Source organism: Lissotriton helveticus, chromosome 7 (assembly GCF_964261635.1).
Source record: "Lissotriton helveticus chromosome 7, aLisHel1.1, whole genome shotgun sequence".
NCBI classification, from domain to species: Eukaryota; Metazoa; Chordata; class Amphibia; order Caudata; family Salamandridae; genus Lissotriton; species Lissotriton helveticus.
This window is the reverse complement of record NC_136068.1, coordinates 1,854,260,060-1,854,287,139: the sequence shown is the minus strand read 5'-3', so window position 1 is coordinate 1,854,287,139 and position 27,080 is coordinate 1,854,260,060.

Sequence of the window (27,080 nt, the reverse complement as noted above, 5' to 3'; positions counted from 1 at the left end):
GGAATACAGCTCCCCTAAAACTTAGGTGGACACTGGAGAGATCACTTTTATTAGATGAACAAATAAAAGTAGATATTAAAGACAAAACATTAGAATTCTTCATAATAAATTCAGGAACTTCCTCCCTTCAAGTCGTATGGGAAACTTACAAGGCCTATCTGAGGGGAGTCTTAAGTTCATTAATGAATCATAAGAGAAAGAGTAGGAAAAAAATAAGAAAGGAAGACTTGACTGCAATAACAAGTAAGGATCTTGAATTACAAAATGCAATTCTAACGAACTCTAGTAGAGTACATTCGCTAGAGAAGGAACTTACAGAGTTACAACTTCAGTTAAAAATTTCAGATGAGAGAATTCTTAAAGAAAAATGGGAGTCTAGTAGACTAAAAAATTTTGAATACGGGGAAAAGTGTGGAGCCCTCCTAGCCTGGAAAGCTAGAGAAGAGAGAACAAGAAATAACATTAAAGCCTTAGTACAACCGCAGACAGGAGATTTGATGGAAACGGATGCAGAGATTAGAGGAGAAGCAAGGTCCTTTATGAGTAGTCTCTACACGGAAGACAAAGATCCTAAGGGGGAGGATTTAGAATCCTGGCTGGCAACAAAACATTTATCGCTAATGTCTGAAACAGATAAAGCTTATTTGGGAAGTGAGATCACAGAAGGGGAAATTCTGGGACAACTAAAGAAAATGAAAAGAGGGAAAGCTGCAGGCTCAGACGGGTTGCCAGTGGAGATTTATTTAGATAATAAAGATCAACTAATACCTCCGCTAAGGGATCTTTTTAACTCATTATTAATCCACGGTCACTCTACTCCCCCCTCATGGGCTGAAGCCATTATAACGCTCATACTAAAACCTAACAAAGATTCCAAAAAAATAGAGTCCTATAGACCCATTTCATTGTTAAACACCGATATGAAGATCTATTCTGGAATTCTAGCCACTAGACTATCGAAGGTTATAAAATCCATAATTCACCCTGACCAGAGAGGCTTTATACCAGGGAGACAGTTAAATGAATTAACATTTCAAGCAATAGGAGCCATAGACTATGCCAGCACTAAAAATCTTCCGCTTGCTCTGATCGCCATAGAAGCGGCTAAGGCCTTCGATCAGGTCAATTGGAAGTATTTATGGGCCACAATGGAGGCATTTGGGTTCCCTCTTATTTTTATAGAGGCGGTTAGATCATTATATCATAATCCAAAGGCGAAGGTTCTAGTTAATGGAATCCTATCCGAGTGGTTTGATATATCTCGTGGAACCAGGCAGGGCTGCCCCTTGTCTCCCCTTCTGTTCGATGTGTATATGGAGCCTTTTGTGTGTGGCATCAGAGAGGACAACATAATTCAACCATTCCAGCTTGGTAATCTGTCTCTGAAAGTGGCATTGTATGCAGATGATCTTCTCTTATATACCTCTGATCACTCAGCAGCAATACCAAGGTTGTTTCTCTTATCGGAAGAATTTGGGAATCTGTCAGGCTACCAGATAAATAAGGAGAAAATGGAGATTATGGGATGGAATAATAACATACACATATCGGGTGCAAAACAGACAATGAGGTACCTGGGAATTCACCTAACCCAATCTGTAAAAGACATTACATCACTCAGCTGGCAAAAGGTGGCTAAAGACATCAATAAAACCTTAATCAGATGGGGGAGCCTGCCTTTGAATATATATGGTCGTGTCAATCTTATTAAGATGACAATTCTTCCAAAATTGACTTTCTTATTTAACTGCATCCCTCTATCATTTTCACCTAAAGACATTAATACTTTACAGGGCAAAATCGGATCATTCATATGGGCCTGCAAGTCCACTAGAATTGCATGGAAGAAGCTGAGAAGGGGCTTAAAAATTGGAGGGTTAGCCCTCCCGGATTTAATGTTATACTGCCATGCCTTCCACTTTAAAAATTTTAGGCTCCTTGCAAACAAGTTAGATGCATCATCGCAGGGCCGCCTGTTTCAAGCCTTATTAAACGATCTACCTTATGACCATGATTTCTTTTTATTTAAGTTTGGAGACCAGAATTTTTTTTAAAAAATTCGCCTCAGAATCTTACAGACTGCATTAAGAAACTGGGGGTTTATCAGGAAGACATTCGATATCCCTTATTATCATTCACACACTCCAATATGGGATTCTCCTGGTACACCTCAATGTCTTCAAGATCGCCTTTCACAACCTTTGAAAACAGCCGGGTTAAAAAAATGGGGTGATTTCTGGGGAGATTCAGGCCTAGTAAACTGGAACTCTTTAGCACAACTAACCAACGGCCAGCTGACTAGGTTCAAATATTATCAATTATCTGCCTGGTGGTCTAGTCAAAATATGCAAAGGGAGAAAAATACAGACATTCTTGATGCAATTGGCAGGGGGGGAAATGGTTAAAAGAACTTTCATTTTGGTATAATTTAATGATCACAGAAGAGAATAGTACTTTGCACTTGGAGCTGAAAAAATTATGGGGAAACTGTATACCTGACCCTCCTGAGGTAATCTGTAAAGTTTGGTCAGACTCTTTTACTCTTTCACAGAGGCTAATTAAACCAGCCAATTTAAGACGTAATCATTTGTTTACGGCTTATAGAGTCTATTGGACTCCTGCCAAATTGCATAAGATTACTCGTAATAATTACTACTGTCCTCGATGTAATCATTGTACCGCTGATGATGTCCATATTTTCCTTGATTGTCCAGCTATTCAAGATTATTGGAAAGCGATAACGGATTTTTTGAGTGACGTACTTTCTATAACTATTACTTGCTCTCGTAGACTTGTATTTTTTGGCTTAACAGACGATTATAATATTAATAGTCTAGACACTAAGTTTATTTTTTATATAATAGTTATTGCAAGGAGACAAATTTGTATGGAGTGGAAGTCAGCGTCTCCTCCTAGATTTGTAATATGCTTGAAACATATAATGGAAGTATGTAAAATGGACTTAGCTGGTCGTAACGAGAGCACTGAAAATGTTTGGTCTAAACTGGTGATCTGGATAAACAGGTGTTCGGTCCTATGATTATGCCAGAGGTTGTGTCGGTCCTGTCCTCCACTTTGCCTAGGGCGCCCAAAATAGGCTCTGAGGAGTGGGATAAGGAAAACAGCCTACCTCTGGGACATCCCTGTTTGCCATGATACTGTTTCCGGGGCGGATATGAAAACTACAGTATAAGAGGCAACAGCGAGACCCATCTAGAGCATAAGAATTCTGGTGGCATATATGAGGACAAAAAAAAAAAAGAAAAAAAAAGGAAAGGAAACAAGCTTCCGGGGACTGGTTTCGGCCCGGCTTGCTTGAATCCTGATGGTGCAATGAGCAAGGGACTCACATCTGAGTATACCCTACCACACTTATGGTGGCCAAAACGATTCATAAAAGGGGGTGGTAATCGTCCGAGGAAATGGCAGGAGCGCAGAGACGGCGGCTGAAGCACAAGATGGTGGCAAACGGCTGACCGGAGTGACCCGGAGCTTCCCCCCACATCTGGGACTCATGCCATTTCAAGCACGGAAACGGACTCTCCCAGTGGAAAATGGTGGAATCCAATTGCACATGCGGGTAAGTTTAAAAGCGATTAGCTCTGCACCGAGAGGCACAGCGGTGAGCGCCGGAGCGGATCGGCAGCCACAAGGAGCAATTGTAGGCAGTGAAGGTAAGCGGGGAAATCCTGCTTCAATTTGCAATTTTCAGGGACCCGCGAGTGGCAGAAGGTGACATTGAGGGACTTATGAGGCACCTTACGAGATAGGGAAGATCTATCCTACCCGTGCCTGACTCCAATATGGAGGAGGGGAGCACAAAATAACTGTCACACACAGAGAGGCTTAAGTAATCGGCTCGTCGTAACACAGTGACTAGGGAGGAAATGGGCAATCTAGTGAGAAAAGGATCAGTGAAGGCAACTCACCACTCAAAAGCCCTGAGCCGTTTTTCTTTTCTGGCTGCCTGAGAAGGAGAGCCCTGACCCGCCATGGCCCTGGCCAAGGAAGACTTACTACTGTCGCTGAAAGACTTTAAATTGTAACTACGCTTGGAACTAAAAGGTAAACTCCAGGCCTCTATAGACAAACCCAAGAGCTTGACAAAAGAGTACTAGAAATGAGTGACTAAGGTACAGTCTTTACACTCACAACTACAAGTCGCCCTACTGAAGAATGAAGACATGGACAACAGGTCCAGCCGAGACATCATACGCATCAGGAATCTGGAGGAGGGGGCAGAATGCCCCAACTTAGAGGCATTCGTAGAGGGCCTCTTTGCTGTGCTACTTGGGCCTAAACAATTTAAAATCAAAATTGAAAGACCCCATAGGGTGGAGCCAGCTTTGCCGGGTGATCAATGTCGCACTTAAGACATTCTTGTGAATCTTCAGTCCTTTAAGGTCAAAGAAGCCATCCTACAGGAATCCAAAAAGTAAGACACTATCACATTCCAAGGATTTTGCTGCACACTATTCCAGGACCTGGCTCAGGCGACGCTGCAACGAAGGCAATCCTTCCGTCCTCTTACAGAGAAATTTCGAGAGGAGCGAATAAGGTACCGATGGACTTATCCCTTTGGGCTAGCCTTCGACTTTAAAAATAGGCAACGTCATATCACGGAACTCAATAAAGGCTTGGAGATTGTAGGGCTCCCAATGTCTGAAGGCGAGGCATCCAGCTTGCAGGCCAGGAGGAAGGGAATACCCTAGGTCAAGCTTCAAACAGTAGAAAACAAACACTAAAGGGCGCCTCTCCAAGACCTGATCTAAAGACAAACAGAATACGAGGAAATTGAAAACAGGTCTACATGACAGGTCTAGATAGGTGAGAGAGCGCGAGGGACAAACACAAATCGCTTATGGTTAACAAGGGAAAAGAAGACATAAAGTTTTTTCAGTCTGACACGCATCAGCTAAAGGTTTGCCATGAGCACTGAGGAAAGAGGCTGCTCCCCTGCTGAACAAGGGCCACACTGATCAAAAAGACAAAGGAGATGAAGCGGAATAATTGAGATGACACGAGTTGTCTGGGTGCGTATGAATGCTCAACACAAGGCCACGAGCTGAATTTAGCTAATAAGTTCAAAGACTGCATGAGGATGAACACTATAGACTTTATAGCAGCTCAGGACTTGCCACCGGCCGGGAGGAAAGAGCTCACGCTGGGGCCGGATTATGGCTACAAGGATTACAGATGCATAGACAGCATGGTGAGGGGCGAGGGCCGAAATCCCTCCTCTACACCCGCAAACAAGGAATGCAGAACCATCAGGCCATGTGAGGGTCCAGGGGACATTCATTGTTTTTTACTTTGGTTATGTTTTGAATCCGAAAGGGAGGGTTTATGTTAAGGGGGTGGTGAAGAAGCCGGGGGAAGAGATAAGGGGAGAGGTGCAATGTAGGAGTTCAGAAAGTGAAGGGGGTGCAGTGGAGTGGCTAAAGAAATGTGATTGGTGGGATTGTATAAAGGAGGGTCCACAGGGGTCACAGGCAACGTAGGGGAGGGGGTATCAAACAAGATGATATTGATTACGTCATGGAACGTGAAGGGCCTTAACTCGCAGATCAAGCGACAAAAAATCTGGAAGTAGATAGTGGACCACCAACTTGAGGTGGTGGCCCTTCAAGAGATGCATCTTAAAAGATGGAAGAGCTGAGGCTCAGGCCCAAAACCTACTCCCTCCTATATATGTCATCCACCAAAACGAAACACAATGGAGTAGCTCTACTGTTCCATAATAGCAACAAATTCCAGATGGAAGGCATTAAAACAGACAAGGAAGGGAGGGTGATGATGGTGAAAGGGAAGCTCAGGGTTAGAAGAGTGACAATTATGTCCCCAATACAGGTCAAGCAACATTTGTGAAGTCTTTTTTTAACTTGGTGGGGGGTTTTGCCAAAAGTCAACTAATTGTGATGGGGGACTTTAACCTCACCTGGCATCCCACGGACATTAGCTCACACCAACATAGGTACACAGGAGGCAGCTTCCCCAAACCCCTAAAATAGGCCTTTCAAGACCCAGGGCTCTTTGACGCCTGGAGATTTCTTAATCCAACCACAAAAGACTACATGTATTATCCAGGCTTAGTATCTCTACATATGTTCAGCTCTTCTATTCTGGTCTATCACTTGCGGTGTGCGCAGGGATACTCCTTCGGGAGTCGATTCAAGCGCGGTATAAACCCATAAATAAATAAAAATAAATAAATAAAATTCACATGCCCACCTAACATAGTCCAGCCTAGATTACATGTTCATATCCCTGGAGCTACAGGGTGCTTTGCAGGGGGCTGAGATCCTTCTCATTTAACTATCATACCATAGCCGAGGTACGGCGGGCCTCCACCTGGGATGGAAAGCGCAGGGACCAGCTAAATGGCATTTTCCTACCGCACTGACACGAGATAAGCAAATTACCTTTAAGGCGTGAATTAGGGAGAAATGTATAGGGTTGTTATGGTGTTAAATAAGGAAAGAACAAGGGAAAGTGAGGAACCTGAGGCAGCCCTGTCCCAGATATAAAAGGAATACAAAAAGAATCCCCACGTAGCTTAAAACACAAGTTGGGTACACTAAAAGGGAAATTGGGGGCAATCTACACTAACAGAGCTGAGTTCACCATGTTGCGACTTTGACGTAGTGCGTATGCACAAGGGAATAAAGTAGGCACGCATCTGGCGAGACAGCTTAGGGAAAAAAGATTGAGGGAATATATTACAGGAATAATTAAAGACGGGGAAATAGAGCTAGATGACTTGGTAAAGTAAATCTGTTTGGTGCTTTTTATCAAGATTTCTACAAAGGGGCTCCCCCTGCAGCCAATGCCCAAAAGACTTATTTAGATTCACTTGCGCTCCCCAAGATCCCAGACGAATGGAGGGACCAACTGGAAGCTCCAATCTCAGAAGACGTAAGAAGGTAAGACTTGCGATCGGAGCTCTAAGGCCACATTATTCGCTGTGGACGGACGGTCTGACGGCCCTTTTCTATAAGACCTATGCACCTGAGTTATTGCCCCAGTTGACAACCCTTTTTAATGACATGGCATTGGGACAGGCGGTCACCCCCCTCTAAGGCAGAGGCGCTCATCACAGTAATTCCAAAGCCGGTGCAGAACCCACAGGTATAAGCCTAATATAGGCCAAAAATCGAATGCCCGATATTATCCATCCGGATCAGTTCGGTATTATCAAAGGGAGGCAGACGCATGATAATATCCGCAGGAGCCTGCATCTTATAGAAAAACTAAACAAGTTAAAAATACCAGCGATAGTACTGGGATTAGATGCGAAGAAAGCCTTCGACAAGGTGGATTGGCAGTTCTTGTTTCTTACTCTTGAGTGGTTTGACTTTGGGGAAGGGTTCATATAAATGATTAAAACTTAATATACAGGCCCGCGCTCTAAGGTAATGGAATTAGCTTGGTGTTCTTTGAGCTTGGTCGAGGCACAAGGCAAGGGTGCCCATTGTACCCACTGCTATTTGCTCTGAGTATTGAGCCGCTGGGGGCTCAACTCAGGCCAAACCCAGACATCCAGGAGTTCAGGTTTGGGGGGATGATCATAATATGTCATTATTTGCAGACAGCACCCTGTTGACTCTCAGAGAACGTCTCTTCGAGCTTTACAGTCAGAGTTGAAGGACCTTGAGGAGATTGCAGGCTTTCTCCAAATCCTCTATACTAAACATAACACTGCCAGAGGGGGAGAAACTACAAGTACAGGGGGAATCCTCATTCACATGGGCTAAACACAGCTTAACATATTTTGGGATTCAGATCACCCCCTCTCATAGAAGGCTTATTCCAAGCAAACTTCCCAAAACTACTCTGTCAGATAAAACAGGAACTAAAACGCTAACCTTTGTTTATATCATGGCTTGGTCAGATACACGCAGTCAAGATGACCCTTCTCCCTAAGTTGTTATACCTGTCCCAGGCACTCACAATAGAGCTGGGTAACAATTTTGTATGGCTTAAATGTTCTTTATTAGCATTTTCAAAAATGTCATGTAAATAGAGCAGCAGATTCAAGTCATAGGAGAAAACAACCTCCCAGCGGCTGGTCACTTAGGGGCATATTAGCAAGAACCTCGCTAAAATGATCGCTGTTTTAGCGGCAGGAAACTGCAGCTAAAAGGGCGATAATGGGCTTGCTAATATGCGTTATAGAATTCCAATAGAAGCCCAGGTTAGATGTGCAGGACATCTAACCTGGGCTTCTATTAAAATTCTATAACGCATATCAGCAAGCCCATTATCTTCGTTTTAGCTGCAGTTTCCTGCTGCTAAAATGGCGATAATTTTAACGAGGTTCTTGCTAATATTCCCCTTAGTGTTTTGGTACAGAACAAATCCAAGAAAGAAACAAAGGAAAACCGCTCCCCACTGGCGTAGCTAGGGGGGAGCGGTGGGGGCGGTCTGCCCCAGGCGGTACTATTTTGGGGGCGGCTACGGCTGCGCTGCACTGGTGACCCGTGGCAGCACTGCACACATGTATGAAGTGCAAGCGCACCTCTGTGCAGAATTCACGAAAGCGCTACCAATGACAGCCCTTCAGTAATATGGAATGTCTGCATAAGTTCAAAGTAGGTTATTGCGAATACATCTCTTATTCATTAAAAATGCAAAAGGAAATGTTTCTGAGGTGTTAAAATTGGAAACTTTACGTGTACAAAGTGTTCATCAGAATCATGGGAGTCCGCAAGGATTTGCATTTAAGATAAGCCATGTCTGTTAAAGATCCTTCCAGATGTCATAAAAGTGTTGAACACTCAGTATTTATATATGTATTTTCTACGTGGTGCTGGCATAATGTTCAGAGTGGTGCTGCTGAACTCACTGAACTCATTCGGATTCTAAAAATGTTTCAAAATTAACAGGTGTCACAAATGAGCCAGGCCCATTCAGAGGGAGAGTCCTAAAAGGGTGTTTTTTTTTTCTCTCGGAGGTTTATATAGCTCGAACTTGACCGAAGGTATCAGCGCGATTTACAGGAGCACCAGTTGTGTTTCATATAGACAGATTATTTTAGGCACGGGGAGATTAAGGGGAAGATTTACAATTACTGGCGCATCCCTGCATATCAGCAGGGATGCGCCAGTGTTAGACGGGGATCCAGTGGGCCCCCGAGGTATCCCCGGTGCTCTGGGCCAGGGCTTGCTGCCGGAGTCCTTCGAGAGAAGGACAGGTTTTTTGCTCGGCCCGGAATTGTTCCTGCGTGGGGCCTCCCTCCTGCCGCCATTGTGCCAGGTCAGGGACGTCCCGAAGCTGGTCGGGTCCTTCTTCGGTTTGGGTCAAGGGAATGGCTTCTGGGGCGGCCTCCTCTGGGATGAGCGCGGGAGGAGGTTCTGGCCACTCGGGCTCTTCTGGGCTGGGGACCGCGCGGGCGGTCATGGACCGGGTCGTGACGCAGACCCATTCGGGGAGGCCAAGCATCCCCAGGTGCTCCCTCCGTTCGACAGCTGCCCAGGGAGAGCTTTCAAGGTCGTTTCCTAGGAGGCAGTCCACGGGGGCATCATCGCGGACAGTTACTTTTAACATCCCTGTTACTCCTCCCCACTCGAAGGGGACGCAGGCCATGTGGCATAGGCTTTCGGAGTTGTCGGCTGATCGAACAGGGCAAAGAATGTTCGGCAAGATTTGGTCTGGAGTGACGAGGTGGCGTCGGACCGCCGTTACACTGGCCCCGGTGTCGCGGAGGGCTTCCGCCCGGCGGCCATTGATGTTAACCCATTGACCGTACTTCTGTGTGTTGGCGGGAAGGGGGGCCCGCGGAATCATGTCTCTCTCCCCTAAGCAGACCAGTGCCATGGCGGCGGGTGCCCATTCAGAGGGATCGGTCTCGTACTCCTCTTGGTCTTCCGGGATTATTTCTTCCCCTAGGGCCGCCGCTGCAACTTGGCGGGGAGTCGTGTTCGGATTCTTTGGGCAGTTGGGATCACTGGCGTAGTGGCCGGGTCGCTGGCACCTGTGGCACGTAATGTTGGCCCGGAAACCGGCCCGGACGGCAGGGCTTCCCCGGCCAACCGGGGTCGAGGGGTTTCTGGGGGGTGACGAGGGGCCGGGGTCTCTCCCCCGACCCTGACTTCCTCCTCCCCCTCGGGGGCGATACGATCTGGATACTTCGCTGGGTGCGCTCCGGCCAACTCGGGTGCTTTCCCACCGGTCGGCTTCGGCGGCGAGTTGTCGAGGGTCGGTTAGCTTGCTGTCCAGGAGGTGTTGCCGGAGCTCCACGAAGCAGTTGTTCGACAGGTGTTCCCATACGATAAGGTCAAAGAGTTGTTCGTAGGTGGTTACTTTGTTGCCCTTGATCCACCCCTCGAAGGCTCGGCTAAAAAAGTTCACGTACTCCACCCAAGTTGTACCCGGAATCCGTTTGCAGTCGCGGAACCGTTGGCGGTACATCTCAGGTGTGAGCCCGTATCGAGTGAGGAGGGCGGCCTTCATGTGGTCGTAGGAGGTCATCAGCTGGTCCAGGAGTTGCAGCAGGGCGTCCCGCCCTTCGTTGACAAACCTCCCCCATAATCCGGCTCCCCAATCGCTTCGGGGAATCCGGTGGGAGGTCATTGCCACCTCATAGGCTTTAAACCACTGCTGGATATCATCGTTCTTGTGGTATTCCCGGATGACATCTTTGGGGATGTGAACCTTGGGCTCGGTCGAGGCAGACGGGGTCGGTCGTTCGGGGAGCCCGAGGTCTTTATTCTGTTTCTGAATCTCCAGTGCTTTGAGATTGCGCTCATGTTCGTACTCTAGTCTCTTTTCCTCTAGCTCCCTCTGTCTTTGCTTGTCTTCCCGCTCTTCCCTGAGCCGTAAGTGTTCCAGGGTTATTTTTTGTTCTGCCAGCTTGAGTTCCCCATCCAAGCGAAGTCGGGCAAGTTCTAATTCGTGGAGTCTGGTTTTTTCTCTTTCTCGGATCTCTTCCAGGGAGAGATCCGCTCTTTCTTTAGTTGGTGCGGGGCTCGTTTCGGTTGTTTGTGTTCGGGGTACGGCCGTACCCGTTTCTGCCCAAGCTTCTAGGGCTCGTTTGAAGTCTTCCTTTGTGCTAAGACCTGTGGTTGGAAGTCCAAGTTCTATGCAATATTGCTTCAGTTCCCGGTGGTTGTAGTCTTCCAATTTTTCCATCTGAAATTTTTCCGTTGTTCCGCTCTCTATTGACATGGTTGTTGTGTGTGGTGGGGCGAGTGACTTTCTGTACGATTATGCGTAGGTTCGGATCCCGTCGCTGGCCACCAATGTTAGACGGGGACCCTGAGGGTCGGCCGGATACCGAGGGAGAGATCCCCGAGGGGGACCGTCTCCGGCGATCGTACAGACAAGTACCCTCCCTCCCCACAAACAGGCACCACACCAAGTCGAGTTCAAGGCTTTATATAAGGTTCTTAAGGCAAGGATATCAGCGATACAGGATAACTTGGACCCGGGGGTCCTCTCACTTCTAGTCTCTGTAGGGAAAGGGGGTAGCGGGACAGTCTTGGTACCGGATCGGTACAGGTAGTGGTAAAAGGCGAGCTCACAATCCTCGAGCTGGAGGGTCTGTGGATCGGGCCGCGGCAGCGCCAGCAGGCCAAGGTGATAGTCTCATAAAGCAGAGGGCCGCGGCAGCGCCAGCAGGCCAAGTCGATGGTTTCACGAGGCAGAGGGCCGCGGCAGCGCCAGCAGGCCAAGACGATGGTTTCACGAGGCAGAGGGCCGCGGCAGCGCCAGCAGGCCAAGGCGATGGTTTCACGAGGCAGAGGGCCGCGGCAGCGCCAGCAGGCCAAGACGATGGTTTCACGAGGCAGAGGGCCGCGGCAGCGCCAGCAGGCCAAGACGATGGTTTCACGAGGCAGAGGGCCGCGGCAGCGCCAGCAGGCCAAGACGATGGTTTCACGAGGCAGAGGGCCGCGGCAGCGCCAGCAGGCCAAGTCACGGATGAGTTCTTCTCGGGTCTCTCGACTCCAGGATACAACTGCCTTCCTGGTCTGGCCCTGCCCCAGTTATAGGTCTGGTGCCCTTTGATGTCCGGACCCTCGCGCCTGGGGGCCGGGAGGTCCGGGATGAGGGAGTCCAGACACCCAGCAGGGGGGTGGAGCCAGCGCCCAGGCGGCCTGGGGTGATCGACACCTGGCGGAGGAGAGCCGTTGACGATTCCTTCTCCCATTGACTCGCCAAGTGATCACTCTGCCTCCTGGGAGGATGGTGGGGCCTCGATGTCGGGGCCGGCCGGGCCCGGGGTTAGGGTCGAGTTGAGGCCACGCGGCCTCGTGCTGCAGTGCCCCAAGATGGCGGCCGGGTCGATGTCGTGGGGTAGATGGTGACCCGGGCCAGCTGGGTCCGGAGCTGGTGTCTTGTAGTGGAGGGATTGCAGGGTACTTCGGGTGGTCGTTTGTGGACTCTGGCTGGGGATGCAGGGAGAGCCAGGGTCCTGGTCCCATTGCGGGGAGGGGGGACAGCTCGAACATGCGGCCTGTCCAACAGCCAGTAATTGTGAGCCGCAGCTCCAACACCCTGGATGCGCCACATTTACTATGCGTCACACCATGCGGCAAAAACGGCACAAATGCTTCACGCATCTGTGCCGTAAAAGTGGCTCATTGCTGGAGGTGCGTTGCAAGCACGACGCAGCTCCAGCAATGTTCTGGGGGCTTATCTCCACAATGCTGCATCAATCCTTATGCCTGCTTCAAGCAGGCGCAGGGTTTTGATGCAGCATGGGCCCAAAAGTGACTGAGTGAAATCTTGTAGATTTCACTCAGCCCCTTTTGGGAGCCGTTCCTGCACCGGAACTCCCCCTCCCGTGATGGAACGCCTCCATCTGGCGCAGGGCTTTACAATGTGATGCATCTGGAAGATGCTTCACGTTGTAAATACCCTGCACCATGGTGCATCTTTTGCACCGCGTAAAAGAGGCGCAAGGGGCTTGTAAATCTACCCCTAAGTGATTTGCTCAAAATCATAGGATGTTAAGCTTCCCCGCCGAGACTCGAACCCGGTTCTGTAGTCGGAGGTGTATTTAGGAGCACACTGTCACATATACACTACTGAAGCATGGTGTGGGAGCACACTCGTTTACAGACTCTAAATCATCCATTGAAATGCCCGCTCAGTTTGCACATACATTCAGTTTTAAAGATACAACTACTTAGCGCACAAACGATAATGTGTGGAAATAGGGTTTCATGGATAATTTGTCATCTGTTTCGTCACACTTAAGATTTTGAAAGAAGTGCGGTATTGGTGCTATCCTGTCTATTTGTATTTTAACATATTATAGGAATTAAAAATTTGTATGTGTCTCTTACCCTTCTGATTTCTGTTCTTTGCCCCTGCTGCCTTCCGTGTCCCTCGCTCTCTTCTGTGGCCCTGTCTCCTCCTGTACCGCCGTTTCTTTCCCTCTGTGCCCCTGAACCCTCCTGTACCACTCGTTCTTCCTCTGCACCCGCTCCCCCCTCCTGCCCGTGGTTCCCGCCGCTCGCGCCCCACGCGGCCCCGCCCCCCACTACCCATTGGCTCTCCCTGCTGCCCCTCCCTCCCTCGCCCCCTCTTATGGAGGCCGCACAGTGGGGAGAGGAGCGACCCTTGACCCTCAGTCCAGGCAGGTCGCTCCCTCTGCCACTGTACAGACCCCCGGATTCCGGCTGCTGCTGGCCCGTGTCACCTGCCTCCCTGCAGACTGATCTACCACGTGCTGACTGCTTCTCTGAGGGCTGCTCTCCGTGGTTTTTCGCCTCCGCTCTCCGCCTAACCCTCTGGTTGCTTCCCGGTTTTGCCTCCTGTTTCCACTTCTACGATGCCCCCTGTCTGTGTCTCTTTCCCTTCTGATTTCCGTTCTGTGCCCCTGCTGCCTTCCGTGCCCCTCGCTCTCGTCTGTGCCCCTGTCTCCTCCTGTATCCCCGTTTCTTTCCCTCTGTGCCCCTGACCCCTCCTGCACCCACTCACCCCCTCCCGCCCGTGGTTCCCGCACCCCCACTACCCATTGGCCCTCACAGCTGCCCCTCCTCCCTCGCCCCCTCTTATGGAGGCTGCACAGCAGATGCGCAGCAGACGCGCTAAGCGGGCGCGCCGCTGGTGCACCAAAGGTGCACCTAAGGCAAGCCCGTCTGCGCCCGTCCGTGCCTGGACTGCGCCCAGTGCCAGGTCCCCTGGCCCCCGACAATGCCAGCCCACACGATGGACCTACGACGCCGCCACCCTCAACGCACTCAAACCCGGCCGGAACCCCGCCTGCTACCAAGCCACCCTGAAACGCACCCACTGACCCTTCACCTGCAAAGCCTGCAATTTTACCTACCTCTGGACCTGCACCGCACCTGAAAGACCAGGCACCAGCAACAACCACCTCAAGTGCATCCTGCTCAACACCCGCTCCGTCCACAGACACGCCGTCGAACTCTGGAACCTGCTCGACACAACATCACCAGACGTCGCCTTGCTCACGGAAACCTAGATGAACGCCTCCTCAGCCCCCGACATCGCCATAGCCATCCCGGATGGATACAAGATCACCCGGAGACATCGCGTCAACCAGACCGGAGGAGGCATCTCCATCGTCCACAGGAACACCATCCGTATCACGACCAACTCCGACGACACCCTCACCGCCGCCGAACACCTCCAGATACACACCGACCCAAAGACCACCCTCGGAGGCACTCTCATCTACAGACACCATCGCAGACTTCATCAGCCCGCACGCCCTCACCTCCTCTGACTACATCCTCCTAGGGGACCTCAACTTCCACTTGGAAAACAACAATGACAGCAACACCACCACCCTGCTGGACAACCTCGCCAACCTCGGACTCAAGCAAACTGGTGAACACCCCCGCCCACTACGCCGGCCACATGCTTGACCCCGTCTTCTCCTCCAGCAAGCACATCTACTTCAGCCACTCCACTGGACTTCATTGGACTGATCACAGCTGCGTCCACTTCAACTTCAGGAGAACCACGACCCACCACCACCCGCAACAGGCTCCCCGCAGGAGCTGGAACAAGATCACCGCCGACCAGCTCACCACCTCCCTCAGCCAGAACGCTCCCGCCAGCGCAACGGACCCCAACGAAGCAGCACGCAACTTCACACAGTGGCTCACCAACTGCGCCGACGACCTCGCACCTCTGAAGAACCCACCCAGCAGACCCGGCAGCAAGAAAGCCTTGTGGTTCACAAACGAACTCAAAATATCCAAGAAAAACTGCTGCGCCCTCGAAAAAGGCTGGCGCCACGACCAGACTACAGAAAACATGACAGCCCTCAAGAACGCCACCCACATACACCACCAGTTGATCCGCACCACCAAAAGAACAACATTCAAACAAAGACTGGACAACAACACCCACAAGAGCAAGGAACTCTTCAACATCATCAAAGAGCTCTCCAACCCCAGCGCCGGAAACAACAAAATCACACCCTCGCAAGACCTCTGCGACTCACTCGCCTCATTCTTCCACCGCAAGATCACTGACAAATACAACAGCTTCCACGCACCGACCACGCACCCAACCACCGAACCAATGCCCCTCACCACCACCCTCGGCAACTGGACCCCAGTCAACACCGAAGCCACCACCCGCACGATGAACACCATGCATTCCGGATCCCCTACCGACCCCTGCCCCCACCACGTCAACAAGGCCGACTCCATCATCGCACCCCAACTCCGGGACATCATCAACATCTCCTTCACCACCGTCACCTTCCCGGAGAGCTGGAAGCATGCCGAGCTCAGCGCCCTCCTGAAGAAACCGACAGTGGACCCCACCGACCTCAAGAACTTCTGCCCCATCTCGCTCCTCCCTTTTCCTCCCAAAGTCATCGAGAAGACCGTCAACAAACAGCTCGCCGCCTTCCTCGAGACAAATGGATCCCTCGACCCCTCACAATCCGGTTTCCGAGCCAACCACAGCACCGAGACCGCCCTCATCGCAGCCACTGACGACATCAGATCCCTGCTCGACAATGGGGAAACAGCTGCCCTCATTCTCCTGGACCTCTCGGCAGCGTTCGACACAGTTTGCCACCGCACACTAATACAGCGCCTCAGCAACACCGGAATCCAAGAGAAGGCACTGGAGTGGATCATCTCGTTCCTCGCCGGAAGAACCCAGAAAGTCCGCCTCCCCCCGTTCTGATCCGCAGCCACAGAAGTAATCTGCGGCGGACCTCAAGGTTCCTCGCTCAGCCCCACCCTCTTCAACATCTACATGAGCCCCCTCGCGGCCATCGCACGCCAACACAACCTTAACATCATACGTCGACAAAACCCAGCTGATCCTCTCCCTCACCAATGACCCTGCCACCGCCAGAGCCAGCCTACACAAAGGAATGAAAGACGTCGCCGAGTGGATGAAGAACAGCCGCCTGAAACTGAACTCAGACAAGACGGAAGTCCTCATCCTGGGATCATCCCCCTCCGCCTGGGACGACTCCTGGTGGCCCCCTGCCCTGGGCACCACCCCCAACCCAACGGACCACGCACAAAACCATGGCTTCATCCTGGACTTCTCCCTCTCGATGACCAAACAAGTCAACGCCGTCTCGTCATCCTGTTTCAACACCCTGCGCATGCTCCGTAAGATCTTTCAATGGATCCCCATTGAAACCAGGAAGACGGTCACCCAGGCACTCGTCACCAGCCGACTGGACTACGGGAACACCCTCTACGTGGGAACCACAGCCAAACTACAGAAAAGACCCCAGCGCATACAGAACGCCTCCGCGCGACTCGTCCTGGACATCACCCGCCACAACCACATCTCTGCCCACCTGAGAGACCTTCACTGGCTCCCCGTCAGCAAGAGGATCACATTCAGACTCCTCACCTATGCACACAAGGCTCTCCACGACCTGGGCCCCAAGTACCTCAACAACCGCCTCACTTTCTACACGCCCACCCGCCAGCTGCGATCGACCAGCCTCGCCCTCGCCACTGTACCACGCATTCGCAGAGCCACCGCCGGAGGAAGATCCTTCTCCTACCTGGCTGCCAAGACATGGAACTCCCTCTCCATCCACCTACGGCTGACCCAGGACCATCTCTCCTTCAGGAAGCACCTCAAGACCTGGCTCTTCGAGCAATAACGGACCCCTCCCCACCCCAGCACCTTGAGACCCTAGCGGGTGAGTAGCGCACTATATAAATTGAATGATTGATTGATTGATTATATTAGAAGGAAACAACACCCTACAGCCTTTCCTTTCTCAGCAAGGCTGTCACTAGGTCACTTCACAGAACCACCAGGCTTTTCTCAGTAAGTGAAAGAAAAGTAGACACCAGTCTCCACGTTGAAAGATAAAAGAGCAATGTTCCCAAAAACATAGCGTGACATTGACCTCTGTCTAGGATGGGCATCGTTTTTGGCCAGCCCCTGCGCTGTGACGTACGCCACCACCACGCGCTTTCGCGAGTGGAATCTCGGGACTGCTGGGCGATTTGCTGCCGTCAGAACCCCAACCAAGAACGGGTCGTGTTTGCCGGTGCCACTGTGGAGTCTACACAGGAGAGGTAAGAGCTAAGCCAAAACGGGTGACATACATGTGAGAAATATTTAAGACCTGAGGAGTGAGTAAATGCGAGGGGCCTCTCCGTACAAACCCATCAGATGTACTTTATGGATGCGTGACTGTAAAATTGTAAAATTGTAAATCAAGCTTCAGTCACTGATATACAGCACTATGAAGGCCACATTTCTTAAGTGCACCTGTTACAAAACAAGTAAGCATAAGAAATGTTATTAAATAGTTGGTGTTTTTTTAATAATGTTTTACTGTACAGTGATCTGCTAAATAATCATGGCCGGTGGGCGCAGAGCACAACATGAAATAAATACATTAATGGATATTATGTTAGTATAAGGCAGCATTTTTGGTCAGTAAATGATGGACGCCACCTAGTAAATTGGAAATCATGCACTTTCATTTGTCCCGTGGTGAAGTTTGAGAATTTTACTAACTTCCTTACTTTTCTCTTGTTGGGCGTCACGATGAGAATGAAAGAGAGAGAGAAGTTCAAAGAAGTGAAAATCACATATGTGAAGCCTTTATAAAAATCAATTAAAACCTTTTACAGTTTTTAAAAAGGCACCAATATATTTTAGAACACTGCTGCAGCCGCGGGGCCCTTGATTCGCTGTCACAGTTCTGCAGTGAACGACCGTCATTCAATTATTCACTACGATTCTATTGTATCAGGGACGTGAAAGGCGCTGTATCACAAGCAGCCCTGTTAACATGTAAGGGTGTGCCGTTAAACCAGCCTGGCATGGAGTGAGTTCGGACAGGAGTGCTGCAGAGATGACAGTCTGTATCAAATGCTTGGTATGGTTGCAGATGTGTCTTTTATGTTATGAGTGACAATCAACTCACTGCGGCAGTCACAGTCACAATACACTTCCATAGGGCATAACACTTCATCTAAACATGTGTTGCACTGTCAGGTAAACTCCAGTTTGTGGCCCAAAGAGATAATCTAGTTGCACAGTGTTTTTGGGAATGTGTTGCCAACCCGCCCTGCTCCGCCCCAGTGCTCCCTCCAACTTTCCTACAAACTTTCCTGTCATTTTAATACATTTTACGTCACCCCAGGAATCCCCAAGGGTTGTGGAATGCCCAGATGTCAGCACCTTGATAGATGTTAAAATACCTGTGATTTTCCTCTCCTCAAATGTCTTCATTTTTTTCTTTTTTTTTGCTGGGATCAACATTTAAGAAATGTACGAATAAAGGCACCGAAAAGAAACAGACATTAAAAGGTTAATTAAAACAAGAAGGGTAGAGACATTGCATAACTTTATGACTCCATACACAGTTTGGCACAAGCACTGGTCATTGCATGTGCCCACAAAGTCAAGGGGAGTGGATGTTTCTTGAGCACGTTTGCCTTTCCAGCTGACACATGTGCTTGTAAAGAGCCTTAAGTATGGGAAAGTTGCAATACCAGCTTTCTCGAAGCGGATCACTGTGGCGTCCCTCCCACCTTCAAGGGGTAGCCAGGCAGTGGACTTCTTGTGAATAAATATTATGTGTGAGATGCCTCGATCCTAATTTCTTTAACACTGGTTGTGGCTTAAAAAGCGTATAAAAAGACAGACTCAGAAATAAACGTTCTATTCTGAAACGTTATGTGTATTTTATGTAGTGTTCACTGGGTCCTTGACTCCTGCACCAATTTTGTAATCTGGACAACCTTTACCGTTCTGGCGAAATTCTGAAGTCTGTTGACACTGTAGTTGGTTTTGTATTTTACCATGTAGGGTGATTTATATTTACATTAATAATGGCTGGGGAGGTTAGAAGAGAGTAGTTCTCACAGTTTTGACTGTTTAGTCACTGACCTCTGTTACTTCATCAATTCTGGAAGTTATAGAGTTCTTTTACAAGAAGTGCAGGCCTTTGGAAGGCATGTGGATGAGAGAGCATGAAACTGCCTGCGCTGTGGGGAAAAATAGGTACATTGTGAATGTAAATGTAAATGTACAGGAATTTATATAGCGCAAATCACCAAGCGGTCTCTAAGCGCTTGCTTAGGGAACCCGTCCTGGTATTCCCCTGTGAGATAACCCCGGCAGGGTATCCGCAAGGTGAAAGCCAGGCATCCCGCCGTGAGGGGCAGTTGTGGAGATTAAGCAAGCTATTGCCCAGAGTCGCAGAGTGTGAACCCGTGAATCGAGTAGGCACCGGAGCGAGAATTGTCGAGTCCATGGACATTTTAGGACTCAAGACCCCGCCAAGCAGGGAATTGAACGCTGGTCCCCGGCTGACCTCTGCTTCCAGGTCTGCCTCCTCTAACCAGTGAGCCACACTTCTCTACTGTATTTTTTTTACTCTTGAAAGTAAAGGGGGTTAATTTGGGGGGAAAATGGCACAGCAGGTTTGTTTTTGAGTTAAATTATTCCTTCCTAAAATGGAATGCCTTGAAGCTGTGGACTTTCTTGCAGCTTCAGCACATGGGGGGGCTAACCTAGGGGCCTATTGGGATGGCGGACGGACCTGCGTCCGTCTGCCACCCCCGAGGTGGAGGGACCGTCCGCAGGGGCAGCGGATGTCCCTCCGGTGCAATTAGGATGTGACCGCCACCCTGGCGGTCACATCCTGTATCATTAACCTTGCGGCGGGTGCTGCTTGAAGCAGCACCCGCAGCAAGGTTAAAAATTAATGCTTTACATTTACATGCACAAAGCGGCAGGCACCGTGCGGTGCCTGCTGCTTTGTGCATGTAAATGCTGGGGGGTACCATAGGTACCCCCCATGTGCACCCTCCACCCCCCAACACCATGGACCACATGCTTTTCCACGGCGGAAAAGCCTCCGTGGAAAAGCATGTTTCCGCCTGCATCCTAATATGTCTGGCGGTGTCTTGCAGACACCGCCGTCATATTTGCCAGCATACACTGCGGATCAGCGGCGGACGGACTTGCCGTCCGCCGCTGATCCCACCGCAATCCTAATGTGGCGGTGGGTGTTTCAAATGTCCACGGCGGTGAATCCGCATCCTCCAGGCCGGCGGTGGCTTCCGCCGGCCCGGAGGATGCGGATTCACCTCCATCCTAATCGGCCCCTTAGTTAGTCAGTATGCAAGTTACATTATGGTGTGTGCCATCACAGTCAGTGATGTCACAATGCATGACATGACACGTGGCATCACAGTAAGTGACATCACAAGAAGTAACGTCAGATATTATGATCTCACACATTTGTTTTTATTAGGTATATCATGAGTGCATTTAAGCACATTATGAGATTTAACAAATTAGATTTTGCTTGGGGTTGTTCTAAAATAGAGGAGCAATCCCGATGCAAAATCTGCGTCTCAACTAATTTTACCATTTTTTTTAAAACCCTTCCACAAAAAAAATGGCAACAAGGAGAAGCATGTTAGTAGATCTTTTATGATTAATTGATTACAGAGCCTGCGTTTTCTTATATTTTTATAGGGTTAAGACATCTGCTGTAGAGGTGCCCAGTAAATATCTGAGAATAATAATTGGCGGGATAACCCTAGAGGTTAAAATATTTCTTGAAGAGATTTCTGTTTGTGTAGTCCCAGATCTGACTCAAAGTAGTATAGAGGGTTAATGTGCCTGCAAAGCACATCATGTAATATGCAGATGGCTGAATTGTGCTTTTTCTTTTTAAATGTAGGTAGGTAACCAAAGAACCCACACATAAAGCGGGGCATATCTTAGACTGTATTTGCACTAATACCAAAACCTTGACAGTTGAATCTCCCTCAATTCAAACCTGGACTGACCATTGGTTGGTTCCCTTTAAACTGACTTTAAATAAAAAAGGGACCAAAATAGCCAACATGAAAATCGATGTCCAGACAAAGAAAGACTGGAAAAAGATAAGGGACACTCCCAATCTTTATCTTACTGCTGAGGATACTAAACCCCCTCTGACTGGAAACACTGAAACAGATTACAACAGTTTCTGTAAATGGGTCACCGAACTCGGTGGACCAGTGGACACGAACAAAGTGAGCAAAAAACGGAATAAAAAATCCGCTACTTGGTACCTCCTCCCTTTAAAGGAAAAACAAAGAGAGGTTAGAACCCTGGAAAGGAAATGGCGTCGTACTTATGAAAAAGAAGAACTCTTGGTCTATAAAACTGCTAGGAGACAATACCATACAATGATTAAAACTGCTAAAAAAAAGACTACTTTTTGGAAGCTATAAACTCCTCTAATAGCAACCAGAAAGAAATCTTTAAAATAGTTGATGACTTTATGAATCCCAAGTTTCTTAGACAAGAGATCCCTCCCTCGCTTTCATTATGTAACTCAATATCCAATTATTTTGAACAGAAAATATCCGATCTCACCAAAGATTTCCCAGACCCTCCAGAATCCCTCATTGCAGAAACCATAAGACCAAAGAATGATAAAATTCAGTTAAATAACTTCTCCCCTGTTAGTCTTGAAGATACCCGTCAGGCTATCCTTTCCAGCAAATCCAGCTCTCCATTCGATCCCTGCCCTCCTCTGCTGCGACATGCTCTTGTGGACACCGTAAATCCGAGCATTAATGCCATCATTAACTCCTCCCTGGCCACTGCCGCCATTCCATCCGAATGGAAACTGGCCGCGGTCAAACCTCTGCAAAAGAAACCCCTAGCAGACCCCACTACGCTTTCCAACCTCCGCCCTATTTCGCTGCTCCCAATCCTTTTTAAACTTACAGAAGCAGCAGTTAACAAACAACTGACTAGGTATTTGGAGGAAAACGACATCCTACATCCCAACCAAGCAGGTTTCAGAGCCAAACACTCCACAGAGTCAGCACTATTACACACGGTGGAGACACTGAAGACTGCTATGGACCAAGGTAAAAAGGCTGTCCTGGTTCTGCTCGATCTATCGGCGGCCTTTGATACGGTCTCACACCCCGCATTAATTGGCCGCCTAGCAGAATCAGGAATAGCAGGAGTTGCTCTGGAATGGCTGAACAACTTTCTCAGCCACAGGAAGCAAGTTACGATACTAGGAAATCACTGCTCAGATGAAAAAGCATTAAAAACAGGGGTACCACAGGGTTCCAGCCTGAGCCCAATACTGTTTAACCTTTATATGACCCCTTTGATAGAGCTCATTACTTCTTTCCACATCAGCACGATATCCTATGCTGATGATACTCAGCTTATCCTCGTATTAGACAACAACACAACAAAGGCAGAGGAAAATCTGAGAGACTGTCTTACTGCAACATTTGACTGGATGAGAAAACACCATCTCAAATGCAACTCCGGCAAGACTGAAATCCTCCCATTTGGACAACAAAATCTTTTTTCCCCCAAATCATGGTGGCCTCGAGAAGCAGAAGTCCACCCAAACACCATCACAACGGCCCGAAACCTTGGGATTAGGTTTGATGAGGCTCTGTCATTTAGACAACAAGCAGGCACTGTGGCGGGGTCCTGTTTCAATATAATCAAGGGCCTTAGAAGGTTGTTTGACCTTCTCCCTCTGACCGCCAGAAAGACGGTAGCGGTGGCCCTCAATACATCTCGTCTGGACTACTGCAACAGTCTATACGCAGGCTCCAGCAAAGCGGTACTGCATAGACTGCAGATGGTCCAGAACGCCACCGCCCGCCTTGTGCTAAGATGGCCCAGGAAGTCATCTGCATCAGCAGCACTCAAGATCCTGCACTGGCTGCCCATCCACAAGAGGGTATTATTTAAAATCCTAGTAATTACTTTCAGGGCCTACCACCATATGGGCCCCACCTACCTGTCTAAAAGGTTTGGAAGATATGCGCCCTCTTGCTCACTCAGATCCTCCAACCTGAACCTACTGGTGACTCCCAAATTTAGACTAGCCACGAAAGGAGGAAAATCCCTGGGAGTGCTAGGAGCCAGAGCCTGGAATAAACTCCCACTCCAATTACATCAGATCCCTTCAGAGAACCTCTTTCGGAAGGCTCTAAAAACTTGGATTTTTAAAATCACAGATACATTCTGCTTAGCACTAGTCTAAAACCCCACCCCCAGAGATACCTGACATTTCCCACTGAGACCTCACTGGCTCACTGGCTTTAACACCTCTTAGACACGAGTGGCTAGTGCCAAGATGCTCCGTGGAGTGTAAGTCGCGCTTTATAAAAATAAAATTACATTACATTACAAGTGGGTTACTGTTTTGAACACAGATCCTTTTGTTACTTGCAGTTCTTAAATACTAAGGGCCAGATGTAGGTAGGCGTTTACCGGGTGGTAACGGCCGAATTCGGCCGTTACCGACCGGTAAAAGCAATTTGACATGTAGGGCCCTGTATTTTACAGACTCGGTAAATTTACCGATAGGTAAATTTACCGAGTATGTAAAATACCGAGTCGGTACCATTACGGATTCCGGAAAATTGGTATGTAGGTGGGACTCTTCTGAGTCCCACAAGCAGTACAAAATCGGTATTTTACCATCAAATACTATTTGATGGTAAAATACCGATTCTGGTGTGCATGCACATGTGTGCATGCACACCTATGCCATATGACAGGCAGACCTGCCCTTAGGGCAGGTCTGCCTGCCACATGGCACCCGAGCCTCTTTTGGGGGTGCCAGAGGGTGTCAAAGTGACACCCCCTGCACCCTTGTGACAGTCGGTATTTTCCGATGCGGTAAATACCGACCGGTAAATGCCCAATCAATCCTATGGGCTTCAAAGCCCATAGGAATGAATGGGCATTAACTGGTCGGTATTTACCGCATCGGAAAATACCGACTGTTTCCGATTCGGTAATTGCACATCTGCATTTACCTACATCTCGGTACTTTTATTTTACCACTTCTGAAATACCGAGTCGGTATGATGCGGTATTTAAGAGGTGGTAAAATAAAATGTACCTACATCTGGCCCTAAGCCTTTTAATATAGCACAGTGAGCTAAATAGGATATGTGACTTGTACACCTTTTATTCTTCACTGACTCATGCAACACATCTTGTAGACTGATTTACTCACCTGCATGATTTATTGCCAATCTGTATGGTATGTAAATCTATCTGACACCCTGCATTGGGATTCGAGGTTAGTGTCGGGCATGCATCACCTCCGCTCCGACCTTTGCTTTCACCTGCCCCCCCCTACCTGCCATGGGCGGCAATCTGGGGGATAGCCCCGGGCGCCGGAAGCTCTAGCTATACCACTGACCCTCCCCCCAAAAACCTCCCCCAACTCCCCCTCCCAACTCCACTCACCCAATCAATCAATCAATCAGGAATTTGTTAAAGCGCGACTACTCACCCGTAAGGGTCTCAAGGCGCTAGGGGTGGGGGGGGGGTACAGAATCCATTCCATCAAGGAGAGGGTCTGTCGAAGAGGCAGGTTTTGAGGTTTCTTGCGAAGATGGGGAGCGATGTTGTCTGTCTGAGGTGGAGCGGAAGGGCGTTCCATGCTTTGGCTGCGAGGAAGGAGAAGGAGCGGCCTCCGATCTGGTCTTTCTGGTGCAGGGGACCACGGCGTAGGAGAGCTGGGCTGATCGTAGGGTCCTTTGGGGTGTGTGGAATTAGAGCCGGCTGTTCAGGTATGCTGGTCCGGTGCCATGGAGGGCCTTGTGTGCGTGGGTGAGCATCTTAAAGGTGATTCTCGCCTCGACGGGGAGCCAGTGGAGTGTGCGCAGGTGCTGAGAGATGTGGCAGTGTTTTGGTAGGTTGAGTACCAGTCTTGCGGCGGCGTTCTGGATGTTCTGTAGCTTGTGGATGAGGTTTTTGTTTATTCCGGCGTAAAGTGCGTTGCCGTAGTCGAGTCTGCTGGTGACCAGGGTGTGAGTGACTGTCTTTCGGTGTTCGAGGGGGATCCATTTGAAGGTCTTACGAAGGAGGCTGAGGGTGTGCATTTTGCACCACAGTGTATAGTTGAATGCGGTCAATTCTCTGTGTGAACCTCCGGCATAGGAACCTCTGACAGACGCAAGAGTCTGATATACTTTGGACAGGTCATCTCGTAGAATTCCTGTGATAGTAACGACACCTAGGGACTCCATACCTCCTGGAATTCTGCCCCTCCCTGCTGGAGACATGAAGATCTTCTCCATTCCTAGAATGTGCCATATCCTGTGCTGCCAGTATGTCTGTGTGGGAGTGGTCGCTCTACCCCAGTTGCCAAGGATGACCTGGGCCGCCGCCCCAACACCATACCGATCTGTTGGCCCCAGATGGACTTTAAGTGTTATGTAAATGGATTTGGGAGATCTAGCAACACATAGGTCGGGGAGCTGTGTGTCAAGGTACTTGTCTATGTCATCTATGACGGGGGTCCAATAGTGCTGAAGACGCGGACACTCCCGCAGAATATGCGTCAGAGTCCCTTTGTCCCCACAGCCCTGCCAGCAACCATCGTTATGAGAGGGCTTAATTTTATTTATCCTGACCGATGTATAATACCAGTGTGAGGTGATCTTGGTTAGTGTCTCCGTAAGTGCCGTACTGCGCCCCTTGTGGCTTGCCCAGTAGGCTACTCTCTCACATTCTTTCACTCTCAAGGATCAACCCAATTCCTCCGCCGATCTTGCCCACCCAGCATGAAATGTATGGGCTTGAGATTGAAGGAGGATTAAATAGAACTCTGAGATCATGCCATTGACGGATGATTTAGCCAGGAGCCACCTTTCATACTGGGTCAGGTGGCATTGCGCATAGGTGCAGTTGGAGGGATGCATGATCTAGTGCCTCAATTGTAGGTAATAGAATCATTTCGATTCTGGAAGCCCAAAGTCTTCACACATCTGGTAAAAGGATAGCAGGCCTTCCGAATCAAAGAAGGGGCCTATGGAGCAGCATTCTGACTTTCTCCAGGTTGCAAAATCCGAGGCTTTCGCTCCTGGCGTAAAGTCCTGGTTCTCAAAAATCGGAGACAGTGGGGATGGATAGGTGGTCAGACCCATTTTAATGCTAGTGCAGTCCCAGGCTGACAATGTCACCCGAGTTTTTGGGGACACTTACAGCCTTCTTGGTCTGTGTGCTTTGGGAAGGAACGGAGTCTTCCAGCGGGCCATTCAGGCCACTGCCCTGTCCTGGAAAAGCCAGTGCATCTCCGATTCCGGGCGGCACCACTCCACTAAATATCTCAATTGTGCAGCTTTAAAGTAGAGTTGTAGTCCGTGAATTCCCAGCCCTCCGGCCTCTGGGGGAAGATTACTCAAGGACCGCTTCATACGCGGTTTCCGACCCTGCCAGATGAACTGCGCTAGTTCTGACTGGAGTTTGGCAATCGTGCCCCGTGGGGGAGAGAGGGGCAGAGTCTGGAAGAGATATAATATTTTGGGAAGAGCAGTCATCCTACAGGCCGCTATCTGTCCCAGCCAAGACATTCGAAGATGTTGCCACCTCCTCAGGTCACTCCGTATTTGCCGGAGGAGTGCCCAATAGTTGCTTTCTATTGTCGCTTGAATCGTGCTGGCTAACTTAATCCCTAAATACAGAATAGTCTCTGAGGCCCACATCAGTGGGTATTGGGACGCAAGAAGATCTACTGTACCCTGAGGTACCGAGAGGTTAAGTGCTTGAGATTTAGTTATATTAATTTGGAACCTTGACACAGTAATGAGTTTTTTAAAAAGGGATTCAGTCTATGATCCTACGCTACATCTGGC